Source organism: Hemitrygon akajei, chromosome 8 (assembly GCF_048418815.1).
Source record: "Hemitrygon akajei chromosome 8, sHemAka1.3, whole genome shotgun sequence".
Taxonomy (NCBI): domain Eukaryota; kingdom Metazoa; phylum Chordata; class Chondrichthyes; order Myliobatiformes; family Dasyatidae; genus Hemitrygon; species Hemitrygon akajei.
The window spans coordinates 116,568,867-116,593,998 of NC_133131.1; positions in this window are offsets into that span (position 1 = coordinate 116,568,867).

Here is a 25,132-nt window from a genome sequence, read left to right on the forward strand (position 1 = left end):
CTAAAAAGAATGCATTACACACTCAAGGGAATTCATCCTTTACATTATAATTGTCATTTAGGTTAAGGTTTAGATCAAAGGCATATACAGGTGCTTTAGTCCCCATGTTACATTCATCTCTAATTTTGTGAATGATACAATTGTCTTCATTATAGCTATTTCACGGAGACTTAGAGACAAGTCCCGTCAATATATTTTAGCTCAGCATGTCAAACAGAATCTATGGAGGCAAGACCTCATGGCATGACTATCAATTCCTCCCAGTAAAAAGTTTTTGTCCCTCTCCCCCACCTTTTTATTATGCATATTCCCCCCTGCCATTTCAGTCCAGAAGAAGGGTCTCAGCCCAAAATGTCGACTGTTTATTTATTTCATAGAACATAGATCATAGAACAGTACAGACCCTTTGGCCCACAATGTTATGCTGACCCTTAAACCCTGCCTTCTATATAACCCCCCACCTTAAATTCCTGCATATACCTGTCCAGTAGTCTCTTAAATTTCACTGGTGTATCTGCCTCCACCACTGATTCAGGCAGTGCATTCCACGCACCAACAACTCTCTGAGTAAAAAACCTTCCTCTAATATCCCCCTTGAACTTCCCACGCCCTTACCTTTAAGTCATGTCCTCTTGTATTGAGCAGTGGTGCCCTGGGGAAGAGGCGCTTGCTGTCCACTCTATCTATTCCTCCTAATATCTTGTATACCTCTATCATGTCTCCTCTCATCCTCCTTCTCTCCAAAGAGTAAAGCCCTAGCTCCCTTAATCTCTGATCATGATGCATACTCTCTAAACCAGCCAGCATCCTGGTAAATCTCCTCTGTATCCTTTCCAATACTTACACATCCTTCCTATAGTGATGCGACCAGAACTGGACACAGTACTCCAGGTGTGGCCTAACCAGAGTTTTATAGAGCTGCATCATTACCTCATGACTCTTAAAATCTATCCCTTGACTTATGAAAGCTAAAGCCCCATAAGCTTTCTTAACTACCCTATCTACCTGTGAGGCAACTTTCAGGAATCTGTGGACATGTACCCTCACATCCCTCTGCTCCTCCACACTACCAAGTATCCTGCCATTTACTTTGTACTCTGCCTTGGAGTTTGTCCTTCCAAAGTGTACCACCTCACACTTCTCCGGGTTGAACTCCATCTGCCACTTCTCAGCCCACTTCTGCCTCCTATCAATCTCTCTCTACATTCGTCGACAATCCTCTAAACTATCCACAACACAACCAAAGTTTGTATCATCTGCAAACTTGCCAACCCACCCTTCTACCCCCACATCCAGGTTGTTAATAAAAATCACAAAAAATAGATGTCCCAGAACCAATCCTTGTGGGACACCACTAGACACAATCCTCCAATCTGAATGTATTTCCTCCACCATGACCCTCTACTTTCTGCAGGCAAGCCAATTCTGAATCCCTCTGGCCAAACTTCCCTGGATCCCATGCCTTCTGACTTTCTGAATAAGCCATAGATGCTGCCTGACATAATGAGTTCCTCCAGCATTTTGTGTGTGTTGCTTTGGATTTTCAGCATCTGCAGATTTCCTTGTGTTTTTAAAAGATGTATAATGTTTGAGGTCAAGACCCTGCATTTGAACTAAGGAGGAAGAGGAAAGATTGCCTGAAATGAGAAAATTCAACATTTCCTGTCTCAAGTAGCCCTCATCCCATATTCTCTTCCCACACATACTCGCCTGCTCACCTAGTTTTCGCCTCTCCCATCCCTCGTTCTCCATGTGGTTCACATTGACCATTATCCTCACTCTTTCTGGCTTTATCTATCATGTATCAGTCTCTATCCCATTAAAGCTTCATACTGGAAATCTTTCCTTACTTTCCTAAGTCCTGATGCAGTATTATATGAAATATGAACTTACACCTTTTGCTTCCACATTTAATATCAGAGAATGTATACAATATACAGCCTGAAATTCTTGCTCTCTACAGACATCCTTGAAACAAAAGAATAAACTCCAAAGAAGGAATGACAGAAAAAGGACATAAGGACGCCAAAGCCCCCTGCCCCCCTCACACACTCAACCCTCTTCTCTCCTCCTCCCCCAAATTATTCTGGCATAAAGTATCAGCATTCCCACCACCCACCATGCAAGCAACAGCAAAGGCCCAAAGAGTGATCATGGCCTACAGTTCATTAAAAACTAACTGTCCACTCCAACGTTTTGACGTCCTGCAGGCTCTCTCTCGCTGAAAAGAGAGAGACAGATATTGCTCCTTCCAGAGTGATAAAGGAGACTATTTTGATGTTACGGTCAGTCTGAAGTGTTGCTTTTTTATTTCAGGTTCCCCAACTCGAGAAATGACAAATTGATTACTGAGTCTAGAGCCCTCCAATAGACACATTTGCTGTCTTCGATGTTCAGGCTCCTGCTACGCTTCAGTACATGACACTGCGGAGAAATGGCATCCATGGGGCTTCACAGGCCCCAAAGTCACCCTGAACCTGAATGTAACTGAATCAAGGCCAATCAGCCAGCTCCAAGAACAGGAACATGCTGTCATACTGAACACCAGTTTCTGATTCTGCTTAACCTACTGAATTCTTCTGGTGCAAACACGAGGAAATCTGCAGATGCTGGAAATTCAAACAACAACACATACAAAATGCTGGTAGAACACAGCAGGCTAGGCAGCATCTATAGGGAGAAGTGCTGTTGACGTTTCGGGCCGAGACTCTTCGTCAGGAATTCTTCTGGTGTTTTGTTTTTTTTCTTCCAGATTCAAACATTTGTGGCCATTTCACTTGATTACTCTGTTTCATTAACTATTCTCTTTAACATTCTATACTTCTCTCCACAGAAGCTTTTTATTTAGTCTCTCCCTCCCATTTCTTAGTTAGATTAAAGACCTCTCCAAGTCCTTGTTGTCAAGAATTCTGATTCAGATATAGTCCATCCTAGTGGGACTGCTCTGTCTTTTTCTGGTACTGTTTCTTAATCTAGGTTTTTGCTCTCTGTCTGCAGTATTTGTTCATCTTCACACCTTCTGTATATAGTACCTACATCCTTGTGAATTCAGTTTCATCTTGAGCCAGGGCATGGGTGGAGCCTGCTCCGAACAGATTTTCTATCAGTACACTCATGGAATTTACAAAGATGCAGAATTTGATATCCAACGACATAGTTTCTGTTTCGGTGACGAATTTCTAACAAAGGTGAAAGTGCTGCACTGAAATGTCAAGGTCCTGCCCTGCTATTTTACACCACAGCTCTGGGTGCCTCTGTTCAATGGTGTCAAAACACTTCAGCAATTCCGTCTCCGACACATCGCTAAGAATGCTGAAGCAGTGGTTTAGGAGAATGGCAGCGTCAACAATGATCATACATCTGCTATTAGCTTAAATTGAATGTACAATTTTCACCTTGACCTCAAGACCCAGATTTCTAAAGTATGTCTCTTTGGACCACTTGTATTATTTTCCATTAACCTCTTTCCAGTCATAATGCAACTAACAGTGGAGCAACCCATCACAGAATCTTAGAGAAGAAGAAGCTTGGGACTAATGCCCTAACTGCTCCAAATCAGAATCGGTTTTAATATCACTGGCAGAACAGAGCAATACATAATAAAATACTATAAATTACAAAAAGAAACATGCAGTATATAAAAATTAAGTTAAATTAGTGCAAAAAAGGAGCAAAAATAGTGAGGTCGTGTTCATTGAATCATTATCTATTCCAAAATCTGATGGTGGAGGTGAAGAAACTGTTCCTGAACAATTGAGTGTCTGTCTTCAGGCTTCGGTACTTACTCCTTGATGGTAGCATTGAAAAGAGGTCATTTCCTGGCTGATGGAGGTTCTTAATGATGGATGCCACCTTCTTGAGCATTGCCTTTTGACGATGTCCTTGATGCCGGGGAGGCTAGTGCCCATGGTAGAGCTGGCTGAGTTTGCAGATCTCTGCAGCTTTTTCTAATTCTGTGCAGGGGCCCCTCCATACCAGGTAGTGAGGAATCCAGTTGGAATGCTCCCCATGGTACCTCTGTGGGAATTTATAACTGTATGTGCTGTTCATGTAATTGAGATTACATACAAACTTTCAAGTGGATTTCATTTCTATTGTCACTAAGATCAGGACTGAGGAAAGGGAAGGGCAGTAGGACAATATTTATATGTTGCAGATGCAGGATATCTGAAATAAAATAGTAAAATGATGAATGCATTCAGTGGGTCAGGTAACATCTGGATTGTTGATTGCTATTGACTTAAAAGAGGTGGTTTAAATTACTGGTATTGCTCATAAATAATCTGATTCTATAGAAGCAAGCTTGAATCAGGTGATGTCTGCTGTAGGCTTTTGTCCTTGTCCGATTCATTTCCTAATGCACATCCTCTTACTCCTTCCCCTCCATCCTATGCTCTTCTCACTCTTGTCTCGTGTTGCTGTCTGGGCTGTTCCTCGATAATACCCAGGATTCAGCTTGTTTCATTTCATATCTTCTCACCTGATATCCACTTAGAGATATACTGCTGGGTTCCTTGGGTTGAAGAAGTGCTTGAGGATGCTGTGATGTTCTCCATGAGATTCCTTGTGGAAGCATGACCCTCTTATTATGCTTGCTGATGTGCATATGGGTGATGTTAGGGAGCATTCTGGAATTATGTGAATATTGCAGCTATTAATTCAAGCAAAAACCAGTCTTCAGTTCTTAATGTAAACTGTAAATTGCAAACTGTAAATTGAACTTAAAACCATATATTTGCAAATAAACAATAGTATCTGTCGGGCGCAAACTAAGAGTAATGGTTTGGAAAATGGTGACCCTGAGATTTCCACATATGTATTAACCAAGTGTTAAAACCATGGGTATGTTCATTAGTCAGCATCAGTCCAGAAAATGTGGGTTTCAGTAATTTGCACCTTGGTAAACAAGCTCAAAGAAGTTTGCTGTTAGTTTGCCCTAGCAAAGTTGTTTGAACATTCAGAGGTATTTCCCATTGTAGATAAGCATTTCAAAGGAAGCATTGTCAACCCAAGGTATTGAAGCAACACACATAAAATGTTGGAGGAATTCACCAGGCCAGGCAGCATCTATGGAAAAGAGTACAGTCGATGTTTCGGGCTGAAACTCTTCAGCAGGACCAGAGAGAAAAAGCTGAGGAGTAGATTTAAAGGTGGGGTGAGGGGAGGGAGAAACACAAGGGGATAGATGAAACCTGGAGGGGGAGGGATGAAGTAAAGAGCTGGGAAGTTGATTGGTGAAGAAGGCAGAAGGCCATGGAAGAAAGAAAAGGGGGGAGGAGCACCAGAAGGAGGCGATGAGCGAGCAAGGTGATAAGGTGAGAGAGGGAAAAGGGGATGGAGAATGGTGAAGGACGGTGAGGGGGGCATTACCAGAAGTTTGAGAAATTGATGTTCAGGGTGGAGGCTACCTAAATAGAATATAAAGTGTTGTTCCTCCAACCTAAGTGTGGCCTCATCACGACAGTGGAGGAGACATGGATGGTCATATCGGAATGGGAATGGAAAGTGGAATTAAAATGGGTGTGACCACTGGGAGATCCTGCTTGTTCTGGCAGATGGAGCGTCAATGCTTGGCAAAGCAGTCTCCCAATCTATGCCGAGTCTCTCCAATACACAGGAGGCTTCATTGGGAGCACTGAACACAGGTATATGACCCCAACCGACTCACAGGTGAGATGTCACCTCTCCTGGAAGGACTGTTTAAGGCCCTGAATGGTAGTGAGGGGGGGTGGTGTAGGGGCAGACGTAGCACTTGTTCCGCTTGCAAGGATAAGTGCCAGCAAGGAGCTCAGAGGGGAGGGACGAATAGACAAGGGAGTTGTGCAGGGAGTGATCCTTGTGGAAAGCAGAAAGTGGAAAGAGGGAAAGATGCGCTTGGTGGTGGGATTCTGTTCAAGGTGGCAAGAGTTTCAGAGGATTATGTGCTGCATGTGGAGGCTGTTGGAGTGGTAGGTGAAGGCCAGGATTGAACCCAATGTCATTGCAATTATTGTAATTGTTTTGAATTATTTACTGTTACCTTTGATCTTAAGGGTGTAAAATGCGATGCACTTTGAGTTTGTGTGACTCTACTGAAATGGTTTTCAAGAGAATGTCTGTTTGTCATGATGACTAAAGAATTTTGTATCCACAACTTCTTCAGTTTCTCTAACGATTTAGTCATAGTCACAACAGATGAATTCCTAGTTGCAGTCATGAACCAACCATATCATGAGTTAATAACCCTTTCACTCTAGTCAGCATCAATGGTGCCATGTTAGGTCAAACACAGGTATAGAAAAGGCTGGTAAAAATGAAAGAATTGTGACTGCAAGCAGGCTAACATTCACCCACATGATGCACTCACTGCCTGTGGTCATATAACAGCTGCACGTTGAAGCTCACAATCCTATTCTGTTAAAGAATGTAGTTGAGTTCATCTGAGCAAGGCAGTCAATGGACTTTGAACCACAGACAATTTTACTATGTCTACAGATTCTTCTGTTTTTTCCTTCTGCTTGTCTACTGTGCACGTTGTGCTTCTCATAATATAAAAAACACCTCAGTAACAAATCAGACTACACTTCAAACTGCAAGTCGCTCAAAGGAGTCAGATGCATTAAAGATCTGAAGCCACAGATAACTTGACACCACAGGCAACAGAATTCTCGGTTTATTTTGTGGATACAGTTGTGACAGATTTTGTTCATGATTCCTCTGGTGAGACAGAACTTTAATAGCATTAGTACTTGATGAAGTTAAGAGAATTGCTCCCTAAAGATGTTCATGTGCCCTTCTTCAGAGAGTTGTTCTTCTCGCTTATCAGCCTGTTCTGCATGGTAAAGTCTTCCATTACTTACCCATTTTCAACACAGGAACATTAGAACGTAAGAAATAGGAGCACCTGGCTCTTTGAGACTGTTCTGCCATTCATTATGTACCTTATAGATTGCAGCCTGAATAACTGAGAATGATCTGTTCATTTCTACTTTTTCTTTCGGTGCAATAACCATTTCTCAATACACTAACACCAATCCCATATGCACTGATGTTATTAAACACCTCCTGAGAAGGTTCTTATTGAAAGCCTTCCAAAAATCCAAAATCACCACATGGGTTCTCCCTTATCTATTCTACTTGTCACATTCTCAGAAAACTCCAATGGATAATTCAAACCTTCCTTTTGTAAATCAACATTGTGCTCAAACTTATTACTTAAAAAAAAATATGTCTTTTATTACATCCTCTTTCATTACTATTTGCTGCATCTTCCCTGCCACCAATCAATAGGACCCATTCTAGAATCTATAGAACTTTGGAAGGTGATAACCTTAACATCCACAATCTCTAATCACCACTTTCAAAACTCCTGAATTTAAATCATTGAATTTTCGGGATTTTTTAGTTTTCAAGTGTACCGATTTCTCAATCAAAATCCTGAATTTTATTTAAGTCTTACATCTGTCCCACAACGTGAGGGAGTAAAAGTCTTTACATTTATAACTTTGTCACAATGAATAAACTTGTGAATTTATAAGTCTAATGGCTTGTAGAAAGAAGCTGTCCCATAGCCTATTGGTCCGGGCTTTAATGCTGTGGTACCTTTTGCCAGATGGAAGCAGCTGAAACAGTTTATGGTTGGGTTGACTGGTGTCCAGAATAATCTTCCAGACTTTCTTTCCACACCTGCTGCTGTAAATTTCCTCAATGGAGGGAAATTCACATCCACAGATGCGCTGGGCAGTAGTACCACTCTCTGCAGTTGCCAGCGATCAAGGTTGGTGCAGTTCCCTTATCAGGCAGTGATACAGCCAGTCAAGATACTCTCAATACTTCTCCCTGTAGAAGGACTTGAGGATCTGGGGGACTCATGCCAAACTTCTTCAGTCACCTGAGATTGAAGAGACGCTGTTGTGCTTTTATTGCCACACAGCCGGTATATACAGTCCAGGTGAGATCTTCGGTGATGTGTATACCAAGGAACTTGAAGCAACTCACCCTCGTTACTGCAATCCCATTGATGATGAGCCTGTAATCTACGATCAGCTCTTTTGTTTTTTAGACATTGAGGGAGAGGTTGTTATCTTGGCACCACAGTGTCAGGGTATTAACCTCTGCTCTGTAGGCTGTCTCATCACGCTAGAAATAAGGCCAATCAAATTTTGACAAATACTTAGTTCTCTCAGTTCCTCATTCTGACTAGATCCTTGATTCTTCAGGTTTTGTGTGTCATCTATTACGGAGACAAACAAAAATGAGAGTTTAATTCTTCTACCCCATTCCCAGTTATAATTTCTCTGTCTGTATGTGGCTCAGATTTAGCCTTGCTAGTCTTTTCTTTTTTACATACCTATAAATGTTCTTACAGTTTATTCTCTCTTGTTTTCTGGTAATTAATTTTGTGGTCCCCCTTTGCTGACTTCTGCCCAAGTATGTTTAATTCCTGGAGAAAATCTCTCAAGTCAACTTTGTCAGAAGCAGGCTTTTTAAACTTCATGCTTTATATAGGACACAAGAGCCTGCAAATTTATTCTCCATAGAGCACTCAAAACCTATAGTTACTGAAGATGAGAAGAACTAAGATAATCTTATCAAGTCATATACTGTATGACAATAAAAGGACTTAACAGGGTAAATATTGAGAGGATATTTCCACCTGTAGGAGAATCTAGTACTGCTGGTACAAATGGAGCTTCACAGATCCAGCAACAAAGGCCCTAACCTCTGGGACTGCTTTTATGGAATTTGCATATTCTCTCTGTGACTGTGTGGGCGTTTCTTCGGTGCTCCATTTTCTTCCACATCCAAAGACATGCAGGTTAATTGGTTGCTGTAAATCTCCCCTGATGTGTGGCTTAGATTAGTACAGGATTAGTATAAAGAGAGCTTTGGGTGGTCAGCATAGGCCTGGTGGGATGAGGGGCCTAGTGCCATGGTTTCATATAGAAGAAGACGAGTCAGAATTTCTACTTTAGTGGTGATTCAAGTTTGTCAAGTGTTATGGGAATCAGAAAACTGGAGCAGAAGCCAAAATTTAATCAGTCATGATCAAATGAATGGTGGTGCTGGCTCCAGTAGTGCATGACGCAGTCTTCTTATTTACCATTATTTTGTCACTTTAGACTTCAGCAAAGAATAGAAAACCAAGAGAAACTTTCAAGCAGAAGGAATAATCAAGCTAAACCTGTAGATCTTTTGTATTCAGTTAAAAACAGGGATTGAGTGTCCATATTCTTTTTACTATTGTCTTCATCTGAATGAGATTAAGACAGGGCATTGTCTGGATTGATAGATTGGCAGCAGTAGAATCAAATAAATATTGTACTTATTAGCACTATATCCTATTGTACTACAGTCTGCCTGCACTTGTTATGCATGCATCTACTGAGCAAATCGTTGGAGCTCTGGGCTAGTATGCCCCTGGGTCTTGATAAATCTCATCTTTGTGACTAGAGAGAGATAGTTGATATGCTGGTTTTCATTTTCCAAAATTCCATAACTTCAGGAAAGATTATTAGTATGAAAATTAGAGAAAACAGTGATTTGATTCAAAATCTGAGGGAATTGGCAATCAGGGCATCAGTCACAGGAAAAATGTTGGAAGCTATTATTAAGAACAGTATTACAGTGCACTTAGGAAAAATCAATGTAATCAGTTGATGTGAACATAGATTTGTGAAAGGCAAATAATGATGAACTAGTTTTAAAGTTCAAAGTTGAAAGTAATTTATTATCCAAGTACATATATGTCACCATATACAACACTGAGATTCATGTTTTATGGGCATACTCAATAAATCCATTGTAGAGTAATAACCATAATAGCTACAATGAAAAACCAAAGCAACTTGGGCATTCAACTAGTGTACAAAAGACAACAAACTGTGCACATACAGAATAAATAATACTAATAAAAAACAATAAATATCAGGAACATGAGATGAAGAGTCCTTGAAAGTGAGTCCATAGGTTGTAGGAACATTTCAATGATGGGGCAAATGACTTTGATTGAAGTTAACCCCTTCGGTTCAAGGGTTCAAGGCCTGATGGTTGAGGAGTGATAACTGTTCCTGAACCTGGTGGTGTGAGTTCTGAGTCTCCTCTACCTTCTTCCTGACGGCAGCAGTGAGAAGAGGGCATGTCCTGGATAATGGGTGGCCTTGATGATGGATATTGCTTTCGTGTGACAATTCTTCGTGTAGATGAGCTCAGTGGTTGGGAGGGCTTTACCAGTGAAGGACTGGGTTGTATCCACTACTTTTTAAAAGGATTTTCCATTCAAGGGCATTGATGTTTCACACAGGCTGTGATGCAGCCAGTAAATAGTAATTTCCAGCCAGTAATTTCCACCACGTCTCTATAAAAGTTTAGACGTCCTATGAATCTTTGCAAATTCCTAAGGAAGTAAGAGTTTTTTGGAGTTCTTTGGAAAAGTAGCGCACACTATGGATAAAGGGATCCAATTAATCTTATACAATTGCAGGAGGCATTTGATAAGGTGTTCTATAAAAGGTGTTGCAAAAAATGAATAATCATATTGGATATAATATCAGCATTGATAGAAATGGTTGGCTAACCAGGAACAAAGTTGGCATAAATTATGGTTGGCACAGTGTAATGATTGGTGTGCGACAGGAACAGGAATTGGAATCTTAGCTTTTTACTATTTATATAAATGCTTTGGGTCAAAAAAACTAAAGATATTGTTGCTAAATTTGCTGATGGCAAATGAAGCTGACAGGGAAGTAAGCCCTGAAGAGGATACAAGTAACTACAAAAGGATATGAAAAGGTTAAGTGAGTGGCTAGTATGTGGATAGAGCAGGTAACCAGGAGAACTACAAGGATTTTATTGTTTATTGCTAATGGAATTGCATACAAAAGTACTGAGATAATGCTTCAGATTTAGGGAGCATTGATTAGACAACATATAGAGTGTGCTGTAGGTTATTCATTTCCATAATTAAGCAAACGTGCATTTAGATTGGTAACAGTTCAGGGAAGAGTTTCAGGACTAATATCTGGAACGAACAGTTTACCTTTTGTAAATATGTATAGGCTTCAAAATGCAGTCTTGAGCAGTTCTTGACAGAAATGCTTACCACCTCAAGGTTCAATGATGATGTCCTATTTGCCTGATTCAGGGTAGCTCTCATGGGAGCATTCACAAGTGACAGGCACTGGACAAAGAGTGGCACATTGTTTCAGCATGGATTATGTTGCATATAAAACTTTGAAGATCAGTATCTATTAGAGCTAGAACTCTAATCTGAACTTGAAATCATTTTAGAATTGATGTTAGAAGGGGTAGGAGGTGGGAAGAGGTAAAATAATACCATTCTTGGTCAGCATAAAAATGGGATGAACATTCTTTTTGAATGTTGTTATACATGAAATTCAAATTAAGTCTAACATTAACAAACACCATCGGACATAGGAGCAGAATTACGTCATTTGGTCCATTGAATCATTTCTGCCTTTAGACCATAGCTGAATTATTCTCCCTCTCAAGCCCATTTTCCTGCATTTTCCCATAACCTTTGACACCCATATTAATTAAGAACCTATCAACCTCCACTTGAAATATACCTAATGACTTGGTTTCCAAGCGAATTGTGGCAAAGAAATCCACAGATTCCCAAAGAAATTCCTCCTCATCTCTGTTCTAAAGGGACATTCTTCTATTCTGAGGCTCTGCCCTCCAGTCCTAGAATCTCCCACTATTGGAAACATCCTCTCCACATACTCATTATTGAGGCCTTTCAGTATTCGGTAGGTTTCAACAAGATCTCCCATCATTCTTCTAAATTCTAGTGAGTACAGACTCAGAGCCATCAAGCACTCCTCATACATTAACCCTTTCATTCCTGGGATCCTTCTTTAAACATCCTCTTTACTCTCTACAATGCCAACACATCATTTCATAGATAAGGGGCCCAAGCCTACTCACAGTACTGCAAATATGATCTGACCAATACTTAAAGCTTCCGCATTATATTCTTGCTTTTATGTTCTAGTTATCTTGAAATGAATGCTAACATTGCATTTGCTTTCCTTACTACCAACTCAACCTGTAAGTTAACCTTTAGGGAATCCTGCACAAGGACTCCCAAGTCCCTTTGCATCTCTGATTTCTGAATTTGCTTCCCATTTAGAAGGCAGTCTACAGTTTTATTTCTTTTACAAAAGTGCAGGCCATAAATTTCCTTCCACTGTCTGTTACATAGGAACATAGAAAACCTACAGCACAATACAGGCCCTTCGGCCCATGATGCAGTACCGAATATGTGCTTACTTTAGAAATTACCTAGGGTTACCCATAGCTCTCTATTTTACTAAGCTCTGTGTACCTATCCAGGAGCCTCTTAAAAGACCCTATTGTATCCACCTCCACCACCTTTGCTGACAGCCCATTCCACACACTCACCTCTCACCAAGTAAAAAACTTGTGAGATGTTCCCAACCACGCCAGCCTTCAAGATCTAAACACTCAACTCTCCAAGTACTGATAGCTGGTGTGGTCTCTTTAAGGGCTTAGGACATTCCCATTAAGTGATAATCATATTTTGGGTACCAAGAATTGAGTATTTAAAGAACACCTGAACATAGGTTCGGTGCTTAATCGTAAGCCTACCAATGTTTTCATCCAGCTTTTGTTTTCTGCTCAGTTCCTGTTTGAGACCGTGTCTCGATCCCAGCCAAGGATACTCCAGCATTTGGGTCCAAGCCAACCTTGTAAGGATTCTCGTCACAGTATGATTTTGCCAGCATGGAGCCAGTGGGGTATCAGTGTCTAGTTACACTGTGACCAGCCACAGTGAAGATATTTCCCAACAGAGCCTGGAAATTCATGACCTCCAGGTAGCCATTGGTCACCTTTTCGAGGTGGAAGTCAGTGTCACTTGGGAGAGCCAGTTGGGCTTGCCCCGGAGCCAGAACATCTTCCAACCCCAGAGAGATTCGACCGTAACCTGGACTCTTGCTGTGGCTTCCTCATTCAATGCTCGTTAGTCTTTGAACTTTATCCATCCCAGTTCCCTTCGGAGCACGGAAAAGTGGCCTTCATTATCTCTTTCATGGCTGGAAGAGCCCTAGCCAGGGCCACTGCACATTGGGAACATAGGACAGAGTTCTGTGTGGATTTGGAGGAGTTCATGACCGCCATGAGGAAGGTGTTTCATTGCCCCAATGGAGCCAGATGAGCTTCAGAAACCTGATGAAGATTTGATGGGGGGGACGGTCAGCAGCCGCCTATGCAATTGAATTTCAGACCTTGGCCTGGGACAGAGGTTGGAACAGGGAGGCATTGGCCATGCAATACTGCCATGGACTCCAAGACAAAATGAAGGGATGCCCTCCCTTTGGGAGAACTAGCAGAGAAATTAGAAGTTCTCATTGACAGTCCATCTGCGTCGATAATCATTTGGCAGAGCGAGAGTGGAACCACTTCAGGAGCTTGAAGAGAGCTGGTCCCTATGTATCACAATTCCACTCTCCAACTTCAGGCCATGGCCAGCCCATCACCTGCTCAAGATCCAGTCAAATCCATGCAGGTTGGCTGCACTAGAATCTCCGCTGATGAGAGATCCCAGTATTAGAGTCAAGGCTGCTGCTTTTACTGCAGGCCAAATGTTCGAAGCTGCAGCCACCTGGGGAATTGCTAAGACTGTCCGGTGTCCGGAGGACTGTGACATTAGCATCCACTATGCCCCAATCCCATGGATTCTGGGATCATGCTGAGGGCAGAGTTCATCTGGGGTAAGAACTTGAGGTGGGTGAAGGCTTTTGTAGACTTGGGGATGGGGGTAATTTTCTGGATTTAGAAACCACCCATCAGTTCAACAAACCACTGGGAGTTGAGCCAGTCCTTGCCTGCAACTGTCTTGGATGGCTGATTGCTAGGTTCCAGGCAGATCCAACAACAGACTGTGAAATTACAGATGAGTTTTAGGCGATCATGTGGAAGACATTAGTTTCTACATTACTGACTCTTCACTCATACCCCTGACCCTCGGGTACCCTTGGCTATTCCAGCAAAACCCATCCATGGACTGGAGGGAGGGGAGAATCATCATTTGATCCAACCATTGTAAGAGGCTTTGTTTAGAGCATGGTGTTCTGACACTCAGACTCCCTAGTGAGCAACAACCTATAAGAGGGCAGGTTTCAGTGCAAGGGATACTGAGACCTTCTGGAGACCTAGTCCAGTCCTTCAGAATGGACAAGTTGGTTTTGGCCAACAGGACAGTGAGTCCCGGCACAGTCAAGTCAAAATCCCACAGGAATTAGAGAGCAGGAATTTGTAGGTCAGGAGAAACATAGAAAACCTACAGCACAGTACAGGCCCTTCGGCCCACAAAGCTGTGCCGAACATGTCCCTACCTTAGAACTACCTAGACTTACACATTGCCCAATATTTTTCTAAGCTCCATGTACCTATCCAGGAGTCTCTTAAAAGACCCTATTGTATCCGCCTCCACCACCACCGCCGGCAGCCCATTCCACGCACTCACCACTCTGCGTAAAAAAACTTACCCCTGACATCTCCTCTGTACCTACTTCCAAGCACCTTAAAACTGTGCCGTCTTGTGCCAGCTATTTCAGCTGTAGGAAAAAGCCTCTCACTATCCAACGATCAATGCCTCTCATTATCTTGGTCACCTCTATCAGGACACCTCTCATCCTCCGTTGCTCCAAGGAGAAAAGGCTGAGTTCACTTAACCTATTCTCATAAAGCATGCTCCCCAATCCAGGCAACATCCTTGCAAATCTCCTCTGCACCCTTTCTATGGTTTCTATGTCCTTCCTGTAGCAAGCAGAATTGAGCACAGTACTCCAAGTGGGGTCTGACCAGGGTCCTATATAGCTGCAACATTACCTTTTGGCTCTTAAACTCAATCCCACAGTTGATGAAGGCTAATGCACCGTACGCCTTCTTAATCACAAAGTCAACCTGCGTAGCAGCTTTGAGTGTCCTATGGACTCGGACCCCAAGATCCCTCTGATCCTTCACACTGCCAAGAATTACCTTACCTTTAATGCTATATTCTGCCAATAGGTTTGACCTACCGAAATGAACCACCTCACACTTATCTGGGTTGAACTCCATCTGCCACTTCTCAGCCCAGTTTTGCATCCTATCACTGACCCGCTGTAATCTCTGACAGCCCTCCACATTATCCACAACACCCCCAACCTTTGTGTCATCAGCAAATTTACTGACCTATCCCTTCACTTCCTCATCCAGGTCATTTGTAAAAATCATGAAGAGTAGGGATCCCAGAACAGATCCCTGAGGCACAACACTGGTGACCAAGAACAAGGAAGTGCCCGAGCAGTCTAGGAGACTTGCCACTAAGCTGAAGGGAACCAGCAGCCAGGTCTCAAGGAAAGGAAAGACTCCTTTACACCAATGGCTTTTGATTTGGCCACTGCTTCCACCGATGAACTTTGTGAGCTCAGAGAGAGGACTCTGAAGCCCATCGAATGAACCCTGTTACCAAAGAAGTCTTAGGTGCCATCCTTAAAGGAAGCTCCAGAGGAGATAGCAACACCCAAACTGGTTGAAACCTCCTCTATTTACAAGGAATTAGACGAGGCCTTCAGCAAGGGAAATGCCTTGACTCTCCCACTACACTGACTCTATGACTGTGCCAAAGGCCTGCTGCCTATTAGTTGTCCTTCAAGGGGTCATTTGTACGTGCTGTCAGGCCCAGAGAGAAGCACCATGGAAGGATATACAAAGGAAGCTCTTGCCATGGGCTTTATTCGGCCCTCCATCTTGCCCGCCGGTGCAGACTTCTTCTTTGTACAAAAGAAAGATGGGAGCTTGCGGGTAGGCATTCATTACAGGGGATTAAATTGCATAACGATCCAGAATCGCTACCCCTTATGAATATGGCTTTCGAGATGCTCCACGGGTGAGGGTGTTCACAAAATTACACCTCTAGAGTGTCTACAAGCTGGTCCGTATCAGGTAGTGTGATGAATGGAAGGTAGCATTCGAAACACAAGCAGGGCACTGGGAGTACCAGGTTATGCTCTTCAGCCTTACAAATGACCCAGCTATTTTCCAAGCCTTTATAAATGACATGCTCTGGGATACTCTCCGTAAGTATGCCTTCATCTATAAACTGTACTTGGATGATATCCCAATCTACTTAAAATCCATGGAGGAGCACATCGCTCATATCAGGGACATTTTAATGAGGCTACTAGACCATGCACTTGACGTCAAGTTGGAGACGTCCCAGTTTCATGTGACGACTTTCATTTTTGGGTTTCATCATCTCTAATGGTAATCTTAAGATGGACCCTATCAAGACCCAAGCAGTCAGAGACTGGCCACCTCCATCTAATATCTAACAGATTCAATGATTTCTGGGGTTTGCTAACTTCTACCGGATGTTCGTCAGGAAAATCAGCTCTGTGGCACTGACAGTCCTAGGAAATCCATGGGCCCTTTTGTCTGGACTACTGAAGGGGAGGCTGCTTTGGCAGAACTTAAAGAGTGGTTTGCATCAGTTCCCATCTTGGGTTTCTCCTAACCTGAACCTTCCCTTCATTGTGGACATGGATGCCGCAGTCATCGGAGTAGGTGCTGTCTTGTCCCAATGATCACCTTCAGGCAGTAAACTCTACCCATGTACATCCTTCCCTGTCAGGGATAGCCACCCAGAGAGGAGCTATGACATTGGGAATCAGGAGCTTTTTGTGGTTAAGTTAGTTTTGGAGAAATGGTGTCACTGGCTGGAGTGGTCCAAGAAATCTTTTATCCTTTGGACTGACTGTACGAACCTGGCCTACATTCAGGAGGCCAAGAGGCTGAATTACAGGCAGGGCAGGTGGTCTTTGTTTTTTAGCAGGTTTAATTTCACCCTGACCTATCGACCTGGGTCTAAGAACCAGAAGCCTGGTGCCATGTCCAGCTCACTGGAAAATCCACACTCTTGTTCGCAAGGGGAGATTCCTGAAAATGGTCCCCTGGGTCGCCTGTTTGTTCCAAGCTCTGCTCAGTCTCAGGTACTGCAATGGGGACATTCATCAAGACTGATTGCACACCCAGGGATTTCCAGGACTCTCGAGTTTATCAAGAGGTGGCATTGGTCGCCCGGAATGATGAGAGAAGTTTGGCAGTACATGCAGGCATGAGAGGTGTTTGCCCAGAACAAGAAGCCCCACACCTGGCCTCAAGGGCTCCTCCACCCCCTACCTGTTCTGAAAAGACTTTGGGCACACATCTCCACAGATTTTGTCACATGTCTCCCACCATCCAATGGGAAGTCAGCCATCATGATGGTTGTGGATTGGTTTTTGAAAGCCTGAAAGTTCATTGCCTTGGAGAAGCTACCTTCCATGGTGGAGATGACCGAGGTTGTCCTGGACCAGATTTTCAGGGTCCGTGGATTCCTGGTGGACATTTCTTAGATCATGGTCCCCAATTCTCATCACATTTCTGGAAAACTTTCTGTAATCTGATAGGGGCAACAGCAAGTCTTTCCTCTTGGTTTCACCCACCGTCCAATGGCAGGACAGAGTGGACCAACCAGGATTTCAAACGTACGCAGAGATGCCTGGCCTCAGAGAGACCTGATGAGTGGCATGACCATTTGATGTGGGCAGAGATTGCCCACAACATCTTACAGCACTCAGCACATGGGATGTCACTGTTTGAGTGCCAGTTTGGTTATACTCCACCTCTCTTTCCAGAATAAGGAGCCAAGGTTGGGGTCCCTGCAGCAGAAAATCTTGTCTAATGCTGCAAGTCGAAATAGATGAGGGCAGGAGAGGTTTTGTTGGCCTCTAGAAAGCTGAGACCAAGACAGATGGAAGGAGAAGTCTGGGACCCACGTTATACATCAACAGATCTGGCTGTCCACTCATGATTTTACTCTCCAAGTGGAATCTAGAAAGTTGCTACCCAAGTTCATCAGATTCTGAGGAAAGTAAAGCCGGTAGTTTACACTTTGCAGCTCCCCAAGACCCTAAAGGTCAACCCCACCATCCACATTTCTAAATTAAAACCTGTCTGCACCAGCACCTTAGCTCCACCACCACTGGCCCCATCACTACCCAGGTTTATCAATGGAGAGCAGGTCTTCATGTTGAAAAGACTTATGACCTGCGTCCTCTTCAAGGTGTTCGGCAGTACCTAGTGGACTGGGAGGGATTCGGACTGGAGGAAAGATGCTGGACACCACCATTACCATGTCCACCTCTCCAAGCAACCAGGGCCATCAAGAGTCGACAGTACGGGAGGACATCCTATTATGAGATGGTCCTAGCTACACCAGCTTCTGAGATTTAGTTGCTATAACTTCCCAAGTACTTTCTGTTGTGTTTTTAATATACGTGAATGGCTTACGTCACCACACCACCACATCATACATGTGTGCCTTGCTTAAAGTAAAAATGAAACAAAGACACGCATTTCCAGCTCCGTGTTTCTTTTAAATTAGTTTTATTTTTTAGAGTTACAAAACATAACAGTAGCATTGAGGAAGTTTCAACTACCTGTTGAAGTGCAGCGAGATGTTCGAGTTAAAAAAGAACACTGCAGCACGTGTCTCTTAGGAAGGGAGAAAGAGAGAAGTGGTTGAGTTAAAAATAGGCAGGAAATAGATGATCTCATGGGTTCATAAGCAGTGAGTACCGAGTGATAATATTCATGTCTGGCTACCTCAGAAAAATTAATGCATTTGATTATACAACAAATAACTGGCTCATATATACTGAGCAAATACAGTTAGATAGATTTTTACATAGCAGGGGAATTAAGGGTTATGGGGAAAAGGCAGAGAGATGGAGCTGAGTTTATGGACAGATCATCCATAATCTTATTGAATGGCGGGCAGGCTTGATGGGCCAGATGACCTATTCCTGCTCCTATTTCTTATTTTCTTATGTTCTTATGTAAATTGAGCAGTATTTTAGAGCAAATGGAATAGCTGATGAGAAGCGAGTTTTAGTTTTGCTGAGTGCATTGGGTTTAAAGGCATGCAGTTTGCTTAGAAGTTTGACTGCTCCTACCAAACTAGGTATATGGAGGAATTTAAGGTGTGGGGTTATGTGGGAGGAAGAGTTTAAGGGTCTGCACAACATTGTGGGCCAAAGGTCCTGTACTGTGCTGTACTATTCTATGTTCTATGTCTATGTTCAAACCAGCTGAAATGAGCTTTGCTGATATCATGAAAGTAATGCAGAGAAATTTAGAACCAAAACAATTGTTGATTGCAGAAGGTTTTAGGTTTCATAAGTGGGATCAAAAGGAAGAGGCTGAAAACTATCAATAGGCAAGCAATGTAGTTTATACCAGAAGTAAATAGCAAATGAATTAAAATGAAATTGGACACTAACTCAGCTGTTTCAGTCATTCCACAAAATGAGTTTGAATGGCATTTCAAAGATACTGAACTAAAGCCTGCAAATATCTAACTAATAGTTTATACTGGGGAAAAGATAAACTCCTGTGGGAATGACATTCATAACAGTGAAATACAACAACCAATGAGCCACATTGGGCTTGTATGTGGTAAAAACAGGAGGGCCAACATGTGGAGCCATGATTGGCTGAGGCAACTACAACTTGATTGGATATCCATCCACTATTTGCATGCCTCATCCCCTGAAAAAGAGTCAACTGAAAGTGAAGAAGAAAGGTACTGGATGATGCCACAGCAGCGTTCAGGATTGGCATTGGAAAATTCAAACATATCAAAAGTAAAATTGTGTTAAATGAAAATGCCACATTCAAGCCTTGCAAAGCCTGTTTGGTTCCTTATACCAGGTGTGATAAAGTAGCCAGTGAGCTAGATCGCATGGAGTCTGAAGGAGCTCATTCCAAGGTATAGAGGAACCCATGGGGAATGCCAGTGGTCCTAGTCAAAAAGTATGGGCCTGTCAGGATCTGTGGTGGTTTTAAGGTCACCATCAACCCTGTACTGAAAGAAGATATCTGTACAAACCTTACTGAATGGAAACATTTCAGCAAATTGGACTTAGATGAGACCTACCTGTAGATGGACTTGGAAGAAGAGTCCAAAGTGTTCCTCATCATAAACACCATGGGCTTTATTGATATGATAGGCTTAGTTTTGGAGTAGCATCTGTACCTGCATTCTGGCAGGAAGTTATCAGCCAGGTGCTTCAAGGTTATCCAGACACTTAGCATTCCCTGGATGAGGTTGTAGGTTTCCGCAAATAAAACAAAGTGAAGCATTTTGTGTTTAATGAAACCTATAACACACTTTATTGAACTCCAAAACCTACACAACAAAAGTGATCTAAAAACCTCTCACATAATAACACCATCACATCAGGCCAGCCTCTTTAAGAGAAACCCCATCTCAATGTTGGTGATTCTGAATTGTTACCGGTAATCTCCAAAATCTCAAGACAATGTTAAAAAGATTAGAAGATTGTGGGCCCAGAGCATGATGCATCAAGTGTGAATTCTTTAAGTCAAGCATCACTTACTGTAGCCACACTATCGACATGCAAGGTTTATACAAGTGTGCTGAGAAAAGTCAAGCAGCAGTGGATACCCCAAGGCTAACAGATGCACCACAGTTGTAGACTTCTTAGGATTTGTCAATTAATATAACAGGATCCAGCCAAACTTCCCAAGTCTGGAGGAGCAATATTCCAATCATCTAGGCATGGTCAAGATGAAAGTGTTGGCTCAAAGCTTTGTCTGGTTGTTGGCCTGGGATAAATCAGTTGACCAGGCAGCATGCCATGCCATGCACTGTTTTTGATGCCCACACGTCTAAAGCTGTCAGAACCACTTGCTGCAGTCCCAGAGTCAACTCCTCCACAGCGATTAAATCTTTAAGTCTAAGTGGGACAATTTAAATGTTACTATGCTGCGGATGTCATATAGTAGCTGTATTATATTGTATGCTGTGTATATAGTTGAGACGCACTTTATATTGACTTGAAGTTTATAGTTAAGCAGGGAGGAGTGCTGTGTATTTAATATTTAAGTAGTATTTGAGTAATATTGTAAATATATTTTTGATTAAGTATTCTTGCTTACTTAAATAATTCATTATGGGTAATATGTATAAGTATGTGAATGGTATACACCATCATGCCACCATGTTATACGTGTTCCTCGTTTAAACAAACTAAGACACACATTCCCAGCTTGGTGTTTCCTCTCAATTAGTTTTATGTTTTGGAGTTACAAAACATAACACCTTCTGCTTAGTAATAGCAACTACACCCACTTCTGCTCTCTGACACTCTCAAATTTTTGGCATACTTTTGGTGTCTTCCACAGTGAAGACTGACACAAAATGCCTATTCAGTTCATCTGCCATTTCTTTATTCCCCATTATACCTCTCCGGTGTCAATTTCCTGTGGTCCAATGTCCACTCTTGCCTCTATTTTTTCCTCGTTACATAACTGAAAAAAATTGGTATCCATTTTTATATTATACCAGTTAATTTATATTAACAGACTAATGCATCGTCTCAAAACTGAAAACTCACATGTACTATGTGCACTTTTATTCATGATCATCACATAGCTTCCACTCTAAACAATGCAGAAAATTCTGTGAACATATGCAGCATGCTTTGCAGGCATATTGCATCTGAAGTGCCCACAGGGACTGTTCCCATGGAGAAGTTTGTTACTAATATGTAGCATTGGTAGTGGCAGAGGCAATTAAAGGTGGCTTCTTATTTGTCAGAAGACTGGAAATAAAAATTGACATGAAGCCTCCCAAGTCAACATTTGAGTGACTACTTATTTACCAGATAGTTCATTCAGGTGTACTGATTTAAGACCAACTAATTTCGGCTAAATCCATTTGTTCCTGGATGTAGCCTTAAAGTGGATCAAATATTTTAAATGTATTAAGATCCAAACTGGACACTAGAGTTATTTTATCATTACATGTAAGTCAACCACTGAGTGCAAGTCTTTAAAGGCCGTGGCACCACTGTTAGATTTTGATGATGTAATGAAAGTGTTATTTTTAAAGTTTCTGTGTTTTTTTCATTAGATCTGTGAAATCAATCATAAACACTGCAAGCAAACCTTTCTAATGATTAAAGACAGTTGATGTAACTGTATTTGTAAGTTGGATTAGGTACTCTACAGTCAAAAGGGATATTGATGTGGTTTGTCACTCAGTAATAATCTGCCTGTAAGGGCCTGTAAGGGAGTGATGGGTATTTACCACCATTGCTTATTTTGTATGGTATTCAGTTCCTTCACTGTTAAAAATGAACCGGAAGCTTGGGTTCTACAAGCATCATGCCAATATTCAACCCACGGTCATATGATAGGAAGTGCCCCTGTTGCATGAAAACAGTATGCAATAGGCTAAAAGAACGTTCTTGATTTTATTTGGTTTTGAGTCTGTGCGTGCATAGAGCTCCATCTTAGCTCTGCAGGGCAAACAGCAGAAGCACATATTTTATAATATTAGCCCGACTTGAATCCCAAACTTTAATTGCAATATTTTGGCAACAAATTCTTAATTTGCAAAATGATTGTACTTTGGACATTGTAAAAGGATTTAGCACATTATAAACTGATTCATCAATTTGTTTTGAATTGCTTTTGTAATCCCCCATGTAAACAAACCCCATTTGTTTGGATATAGTTCAAATTAGAATTTCAACAACATTATATTTCTAGAATGATATGGAGGGGGGTCATAGTCAAAATTGTGTGGAGAATGAATTTTACTTCTTGGAATAATAACAAAAGATATTTTATAATCTAAAGGGAACTATTAAGCATATAAAGATTCTGCACTAGGAAAGAGCAAATGTTTTGGCCAGGAAAACTGCAATGTTTTAAGGAGTGCTTTATGAATGTAACTGTACTGAAGAGACTCTATGGATGCTAATTCAATATTTTCAGGCATGTTGACAAAAATCTTTGAAAATTAATATTCAAAATCCAGTTTACTTGAAATGTTATGAGTGCAAAATACTCCATAGACACATTTCAGGGACCTTTTCATCGAAGTATGGAGTTTATTACTCTTTCACTCCTGACACCATTCTTCGTTTGACTAAGGCCCCGTTTAGAAACTAAATCCTTCAGTGTGTTCTTTTCATAAAATTTAGTTGGCAGATGTATGATAATCACTAACTGCGGGTTTTGCTGAAAATATACTGGCGGATTCTTTGTTAAATGCTGAAATGAATATCCATTCTGAGGCGTCTTTTAGCAAATTAATTTCCTCATGCCTTTCATCAAACTTTGTGATCTGCAAATTACTACTTAGCAGGAAATCCAATTATTGGAAGGCCCAGTTCTGCATTAACATTGATTACATCAAGATGGCATGATTGGCTTCTTATACTAAAAAGAGAAGAAAATGAGAGATGGCATTAAGAGGGAATTCTCATAAATTGTTTATCCAGACCTTTCATCTGGTGAGAAATTGATATTATTCCTAATTTTTCAGTGATAAAATGATCATCACATTTAGAAGTTAGTACTGTGGCAGTTCCTTTTCTGTGCAGATAATCACCATATATCTAAATTCACTGGCCTGTTTTTCAGCTATCCTGGGAGGCTAATATTGTAATCTGATTAATTGTTTGTGGTTTTGTGTTACTCTTCATTGAGGCCACTTGTATCACAGCTATAATCAGCCAGTAAGATTCAGCTAAGTTTTTTTTGTTTCTTATTTATATCCTTTAATATCAGATAGAATTTATGTATGTATGAATATTATGTGATTATAGAATTAAGCTTGACCAGGACCTTGTGGCCAATTGGCTCAGTAGTAAGTGTTCTCTGATTGTCCACGAGCTGTTTTTCTCAGAGAAACATCACTGGGAAGCAAGGAGGGAAAATTGTATGAAATCAATTTTCTTGTTCAACTATAATCCTTATAAAGGAAAGGCATCGGCAGCCTCACAGGAATCGGAATGGAAGCTATTCTCTGAAAGTGTTTTGGCACTGACTTACAGAAGGTGAGCTTGGAAAATTGGCTTATGGATGCACACATCCAGATCTTGAAGAAACACATACATACAAGCACACACACATTATTTCATGATTGTTATCTAAGCTACTGCTAAACTTTAGTTCCACTGATACAAAGTGGAACAGGTAGATGGTTATGCTTATGGTTTGAACATACTTAATCGTACTTATTTCAAATTAAAAGCAAGTTGTGGTTGTATCATAAAACAGTGTGGTGCTCGGACAGTCTGCAGAGAGAGGTGAATAATAGTTCATACAATGGCTGTTTATCGGAAGTAGGAAAAGGTAGAAGTAAAACAGAATTTAAGTTGCAGAGGAAGAGGCGGGGGCTAGGAGGACAGGACACAAGAGGAGCTCTGTAGAAGTTTTTAGTTTTTTCTATTTTCTCTTTTTATCTGAATTATAAAACTTTCTGTACCTCCAACTTCCCTCAGTTCTAATCAAAGATGCTTCTCAGATGCTACCTAACCGGGTGGGTAATCCAATATTTTCCATTTTATTTCACATTTCTAGAATCTGCAGTTTTTTCTTTTAATAGTACTCTTTGTGACTTTCAGAGATGTAAATGTGCTTTACTGCCAATGAAGCATTGGATGGTCACCCTTGCAATCTGAAACTAATTGAGATGCTCCATGTTTATTTAATATGAAGAGAAGAATGTGTGGGAATGTTTCTAGCTCTACTTATTTTGCAATAACTGTTTACAGAGGAAGTATCAATAAAGGACATGCACTAAATGGAATGCGACGGGTGTGTGCATGAATCTATTGCCTAGTGATAATATTATGCCAGGACATATTCAGGGCATTATCTAAGAGAGAGAGAGCTTCATTGCTGGGGCTGCATTTATTTAACTGGTGTTAACAGGGAGCTGATTGCTCTTCACCTATGTTTCATCGACATCACTACTTATATCTTTAGCTGCTGGTGATAATTTTGGGCTTATCAAGCAGGTTGCAAGAATTTAGAAGATTGGTTCTGTAAAAGTGAACACTACCTGTGACTGATAAGTTAAACTAAAATTAGAAAGGATAGGTGAACAGTTTGTCTTACATGTTTATCATTCTCCTATGTGGTCTGGTTTCTACCGCCAATGTGAAGTAGGAAAATATCATCTGTGGTGAATAATATTGAGCTCTCCAATCTCAGGAAGAGCATGGTTAACTGCAATTGTACACCTTCACTTGTTCTC